The following is a 6463-nucleotide window of genomic DNA, read 5'->3' as shown; positions in this document are numbered from 1 at the left end:
CCTTTTAAGAATATGCTTCATTCCAAGCAATTGAAAAGTGGAAGAGGAATGCCACAGCTTCAGCTTTCTGACGTCGTGATAGTGAAACTCATTTACACCACCAATAAGGCTGTTTTAAAGGCGAAGTAAACAAGAGAGAAGGCTGGTTTAAGCCTGAACACGTTGCCCACTAAGGAACGTGGAGCAGTTTATTCGCAGTGGTAGCTCCTGCCCCCGAGTTGGTTGCGCGCAGCCACCGAGCGTCCCCAGCCCTTGTGCCAGCGCAGCCGGCGCTGCTGCCGGGCCGGGGCCGCGCCCGCACCCGCGGGGCCGCCGGGCGGGAGGGGCCGGGCTCCGAGCCCGCCTTGCCGAGGGGCGGCGGGGCGCTCCCGGGCGGCTCCCCCGGCCGCCTCCGCGCCGGCTTCCCTCGGCTGTCCGCAGCACCTCCCTCGCCTGCCTCCGCCCCCGTCCAGTGGCTGTCCCAGCTGCCGGGGCCGCCGGCGCGCCTGCCGTGCCCAGTGCTGAGCGAGCGGCGCGGCCGGGACGGGACGGCGCGGCCGGGGCGGGCGCCAGGTGAGCGGCTGCGGGCTCGCGGGAGCAGCGGCGGCCGGGGGCGGCGGGCTCCCGAGGGCGGGCGGGACGGGCAGCGCGGCGGCTGCGGGATGGGAATCGCCCTGAGGCGGGTGGAGGTGAGCGACTCTGCGGGGCCGGCCGGGAGGTGCGCGGCTTCCTCGGGATGGGCTCTCCCGCCGACTCTTCCCGGAGGGGCGAGCGAGGCTAGGGCGGGGAGTCCCGCGGGGGCGGAGGAGCGCAGGTCGGGGAGCTCCGACCCTCGCGGGCGAGCCCCGCGGCTCCCGCTTAGTCGCGGTCCTGCCCCGGGAGGCGGCGCGGGTCTCGCCCGGCCGGGGGCTGCAGGGGAGGTCCGGGCGGGCCGGGCCCGTTGGGACTCGCGCCGGGCCGGTGCGGGCGAGGCCGCCGTGCGGGGCCGCGCTGCTCCCAGGTACACTCGGGGGCTGGCCGAAAGCTCTCCTTCGGCTCGCCTGTGTTATCTTAAGTGCTTAATCAGTCAGCGGCGAGAAACGTTTAGTACCGGTTAAATTGGCCCAAAAAGTGACTGATTTTAGTAGAGGCGTTGGTGGGGTTTGAATGCGGTTTAGACCAAGAGACAGGGTAGTGTCCCGATGGGACAGTATTGCTAGATCGGGGTTTGCTCTCAAACCCGTTTTCTGTGGGAACAGGTGCAGAGAATATATTCAGCTTAATAGTTTTCCCTACTTCTTTTGTATACATTCTGCCAGGAAACCTGTATCGATGAAAGTGATTATTTCGAGTGGGAGGGTTGTCTTGGTTTTTTTTTTTTTTTTTTTTTTTTTTTTTTTTTTTTTTTTTTTTTTTTGGTCATGTTCACTGGCTCAGTGTGCTAGAAGCATCCTTTCTTTGCTGAATTTATTTTTGCTTTGAAAATATATAGGTTTCTTCATTCATGGATAATACTTGTTACAGTACTGAACTCTGTTGCTTTACTGTGTTATTTTCTTATATTGATTTATGTGGAAACAGGGAATAAATGTTTGTAAACTAGTTCAAGATGTGTTTATCCAGCAAATGAAATGTGTGATTGTACAAGCCTAGGCGGGTTTGGACTGCCATGAAATCACAGAATTGGTAATGTTGGGAGGAACCACAGTGGATCATCTGAATCAACCTCCCTGCTCAAATTAGTTTGAGCTGATCCTGAAGGTGTGTTGGAATGGACTTCAACATGAGCCAAAATAGAGTTTACAATGTCCAGATCTAAGAGATATCAATCCCAAAGCAAATTAGTTGTGTCTTGAGTTCTGTCACTTGTACTGAAAAAGTAAATCTGGTGTTATGTGTGTCTACTCAGAACATGTTCCTCCTCACTGTTGCTTGCATAGGCTAACAGAGTACATCATCACCAGAAGAGAACTGCACGAGCTGATATTCCTGTTCTTAAGCTTTTGACCTTAAGGGTATTCCCAGGTGGAAAGCAGACTTCTGTAACTGTTTCCATGGGGGAAACAAGCAAAATTTGTTCCTCTGCTAGGTGACCAGTAGTGTGTTTATTGAATTAAAGTAAAGAATGAAAAACATGTCTTTGCTTAGGAGGATCTCCAAGTACTTGTCTTCACTGAGGAAGCACACTTATAATTTAATGGTGAAGACAAATCTTTGAAGTGGATTGCTGTGAAAGAAGATGCAGGAAAGAAATTGCACATAAACAAAATTTGCTCAAATACAAATTGGAGCCACAAAATTTTTTACTTACACTGTAAAATAATATTATGTCATTTCTACTATGGTACCAAGTGAAATAGTGTTATTGGTATCTTTACTAATATTACTTTAGTGTCTTAAGGTAATTTGGTAGATCAAATGGAGTTTGTTAGCATGTTTTTTTTCTTCAGTGCCTTCCAAATTTAATGTTAAACTTCTGTTTCTTATACATCAACAGAAACTGGCTCAGATTAGGGCCAGTTGGAGAGAGATGAAGGACTAGATTCCCATTCTCAAGTTAATTACTCCATTTACAGTTTTTGTGCTGTGAGTACTCTTAGGTCTTCCACTAGTAACTGTAGAGTGCTGGCAGATTGAGAAAGTTTGAGAGGTCACGGGAGAATAACTCTTGTTAAATGTGAACAAATTTTAGTTCTTGATATGTAGCATGATCACTGGCCTTGGCAAATGCAGTTTAGCTTAAAAACTGTAAAACTTTGAAATCTTGAGTTTCACGTTTTCAGTGGAATATTAGATTAGATTATTTGAAAGCCAAAGTAAGGGTAGTTCATGCAAATAATCTCATAGACTCCAATGTAAAAATTAGCATGAATAAGTCATGTTATTTGCCCTGAAATGTTAGCTTTATGATAAATGGTAAGTCTACTAGTGGCTTGTATATCTAGCTTCAGTTCCAGATGCAAGGATTTAGAGACTATTCATTTGTTGGTAGGTGTTACTCAGCTTGTGAACATGAATGGAGTTGATAGTTTTGTTTGTTAAGACAGATGTTATGAGGGTCTTACTCTTTCCAGTCATAAATTCCTGGTGGAGTTATAGTTTGGAAAGGCTCTATAATTGCTTTATGAAAAAGACAGGCTTGTATAACTATATGGTATTAATAAGATTCAATTGCTTGAGAGTCTTGCATTCCTTTTGTGACAAAATACCTTTGAAATTTATTGTTGTTCAGGATGGGCAAAGGGTCTTTTGTAGCTGACATGAAATCAAAGACCAAAAAAATACATCTCAAACTCCTTCCTGCATGAGTCACATGGATTTGTCTTCAGCTGTGAGCTGAATATTTTGTATGTCACAGGTATTTAACCTGTGATTGCTACCTGCATCAGATCCAGGATAGTCTTTTTGCAGGTGTCGTGCAGTGGAACTGATACAAGGTTTTAGAAGTGCGTCTGGCAGATTAAGTCTCTGACTCAGCATTTTCTGTCTTTCTTTTATTGATGACTTTTGTAACACAGAACTTTAAATACTGTTTGGCACAACAGCTGCTTTTCAGCTAGTGCCAGATAAAAATGTGATTTTGTTCTGCTCTAGGTCCTATTCTGCTGGCTTAAATATGGTGTTCTTAACAGCACGGAGAAAAAGTATAGTTAGTAACATAATGAGCTTATTTTTGTTTATTTTAAAAGAAAACTGTAGAATGACAGTTATAATAGATGAGCCAGTAGATAGGATATAAATACTTTATAAAATTCCTTTGTCTACTTAAAATAATTTTTCAGTCTGTAGAATTTATAGAAAATTGCTAGAATTTAGCACAATATTTCTGTTTAGTGAAATTTGCATGAGTACCTCAAGGGATGTGATAGTTATCAAAAAATAACGCCTCACAAATTAAGCACCATTTTCTCATTTATGGTGTTCCTTAAAGGAACAATTGAGGACTTAAGGTCTAAGAGATCCATCAGAAGGTTTGCTGGAAGTTGCCATGTTTGACACGTCTAGAAATGGTAGAATTAGAAAGACAAATAATAATGTGATTATGATAATTGTGGAAATGTTGTTGTGCATATATAACAAAACTTACCTTTTACTGATACTTTTAGTGGTCAAAATATTATCTGAGTAAGTCCCTTGCTTTAGAGAAAAAAAGGACTGTACCTCTCTGCCTGGATTTATTAAATATTTAAGCATGCCTGATTGTGAATGCTGTTAAATTCCCTGTTTAAGTTCTAAAGTTCCCAACCACACTTAGAATTCCTTTGTTTCTTTTGCACCAAATTAATTATGGACATAAGCTGACTGAATGGGTTTCTGATGGGATTTGTGTTTTGAAGTGATTTTTTTCCTCGATTATTTATAGCATAGTCCATGTGTTCATATAAGTTGGATTAAAAATGCTTTCCTTTTTTCACCCTCATCTATGTTTCGGCAAGTCAGCAATGTGGTGATTGTAGTTTATTTCTGAGAAGGTGAATGACTTTTTTTATAGAGGTGATGATGGTGGAAAAAGCCATGTGGCTTGTAGTTGTACAAAGTGAATTTTTTGAGCTGATACATTTGTGGGGGTGCACACAGGAATGGCTCAGATTTGAATAAACTTTTCTGGAGCTGTTTTCAAGTCATCTACTCACCTGTGTGATGATTTCCAAGTGTTTATGAATGTTTGCTGTTGACTAACTTGTTTCAGTTGTGGTAGTCTAACATGGGCAATGGTACCATCTCCTGTTCCTCTGCAGACACTTATATTGAACTTTGAGGAGGAGAAGTACTAAAGGAGGCCCAGAATGCTGTTCTGGCATAACACTGTTTCCTAGAACCTCTTAATAGAGGTTCCCTAAAGATATACCCCATGTGGAGACTGAAGTGCCAATATGACTGTATTTCCTTAGGCTGTGTAGGGTAATGGTGCTATATTCTAGATCAGAATTCTTGTGGGACTTTGGAACATGTTTGCTTCAGTGCAGCCATTCCTTCCAAACTTCCAGAGTTTTATCTCCATGGTACAAACTATTAGTTTTGGTCATTGGGCTGTTGACTGAAAAGTCTGAGAGACTGCTATAAACCACCCCCACCCCCCTCTTTCAACCAAAAATCTCCATCAAATACTCCGCTTCTTGGCTTTCAGAGACATTTTAATGGCTCCAAGTACAAGATCCAAGAGACCTGTTAAGTCCATAGAGTGAAGCTTAGGATGAAATCACAGTATAAGTTATTTTTTAGGGTGTTGCTATTCAAGTCAAGAGAACTTGGAAGAGAGAGGTGAAAGAAAAGTATAAACTGAGCAGAAACAATTATTTACTTTTTCTTTTCCTTCACTTACGGTAAGATGAAACTTTCAGAACTCTTTTTTTTTTTTTTTTTTTTTTCCTTTTTTTTGTAAAGTAGGAAAATTGAAAGCATGAGCTGGACAGTCTTATTTTTGGCATGCCTAGCACTCACCTTACTCCTCATAGCCTGCTTACATTGTTCACTGATATGAATATTTGAGGTTTAGAAAAGTCTTTGTCTTTCTCTCTCCATCAAATCAAGTCCTGTAGCTGAATACAAAGGTTTTTGAAAACTTTTTGTGCACTTTTTTGTGCTTATATCTCTGTATACCCTTTCTTATGCTTTTGTATGGCTCAAGGTGCATGCATAGTGTTCTTTTAATCTTTTCTGATGTGCCAACCTTTGTGTGGTCTTCTACTCTGCAGAACACTTCTTGTTGTTTCCCGCCTCCATTAAACCTGTATACTTCCATACCATAAAGTATTAGTGAAAATGTAAGCAACCTGTCCAAAATTGAAATAATCAGACTTCTGGCAAACTACTTTTATTGCATCTTTGCTTGTTGTGCTTCATGGGTACTTTGTAAACTCTTTTAAGAGGAAACCTGCTCAGGCATTGTCAGTGAAGGGTTTTTTAGTTTGCTCTAGAATTAATAGAGGGTATGGGTAAAACTGTGCTCTTGAGGGAATACACCATGCAGACAAGGATTTCCTGGATAGTGTAAAATTTTTATAAGAGCTAGAGAAAGGTCTCTTACTCATCTCCCGGGTGACCATTGGATATGAAACATTTCCAGTTTGGGTAAGAGGGAACAAAACTTTCCTGTAATTGCCCCCTGTCCTATTTTTGCACTATCTAGAGCACAAGTTGCAGTACAAGATAATTAAGTACCAAAAGTGCAGGTTTTTTGGCTCTGAAGTCCATAATGGAGATAACACATTCCACTCCTGAATCCTAAGTAATTAAGTTTGTTCTTTAACATGAAGGGAGCTCTCTAGGGGGAGATATGTGAGTTTAATTGAAGGCAGACCTTGGCTTGCACAGCTGGGCATTTATAAAATAAAATATATTAATGAGGGATTCTAATGCCAGTATCCTGCAACAGTTGAAAGGCTAAACAAAAGAATGGATTTCTCAGAGAGTTCACCCTCCAGTTTTCTGAAGAACTCAATGAACCAGCTATGAGTTTTGCAGATGACTGATGTCTGTGCTTAAGTGGCTTTTTGCTCTCTAT

General features: G+C 42.4%; 1 protein-coding gene across 1 annotated transcript in view; it reads left to right on the top strand.

Annotated features, from left to right (window-relative positions):
• Positions 1-477: 477 nt before the first annotated feature.
• ADGRG2 (adhesion G protein-coupled receptor G2) overlaps positions 478-6463 on the top strand; it is a 57392-nt gene continuing 51406 nt past the window's right edge. The window contains exon 1 of the mRNA XM_021552934.3: positions 478-552. The gene's annotated coding sequence lies outside the window, so the exon portion shown is untranslated. The remainder of the gene's footprint in view (positions 553-6463) is intronic.

The sequence above is a fragment of the Lonchura striata genome, chromosome 2, assembly GCF_046129695.1.
Source record: "Lonchura striata isolate bLonStr1 chromosome 2, bLonStr1.mat, whole genome shotgun sequence".
Classification (NCBI taxonomy): Eukaryota; Metazoa; Chordata; class Aves; order Passeriformes; family Estrildidae; genus Lonchura; species Lonchura striata.
The sequence above is the reverse complement of the archived record's forward strand: the minus strand, read 5'-3'. Positions and strand labels throughout refer to the sequence as shown.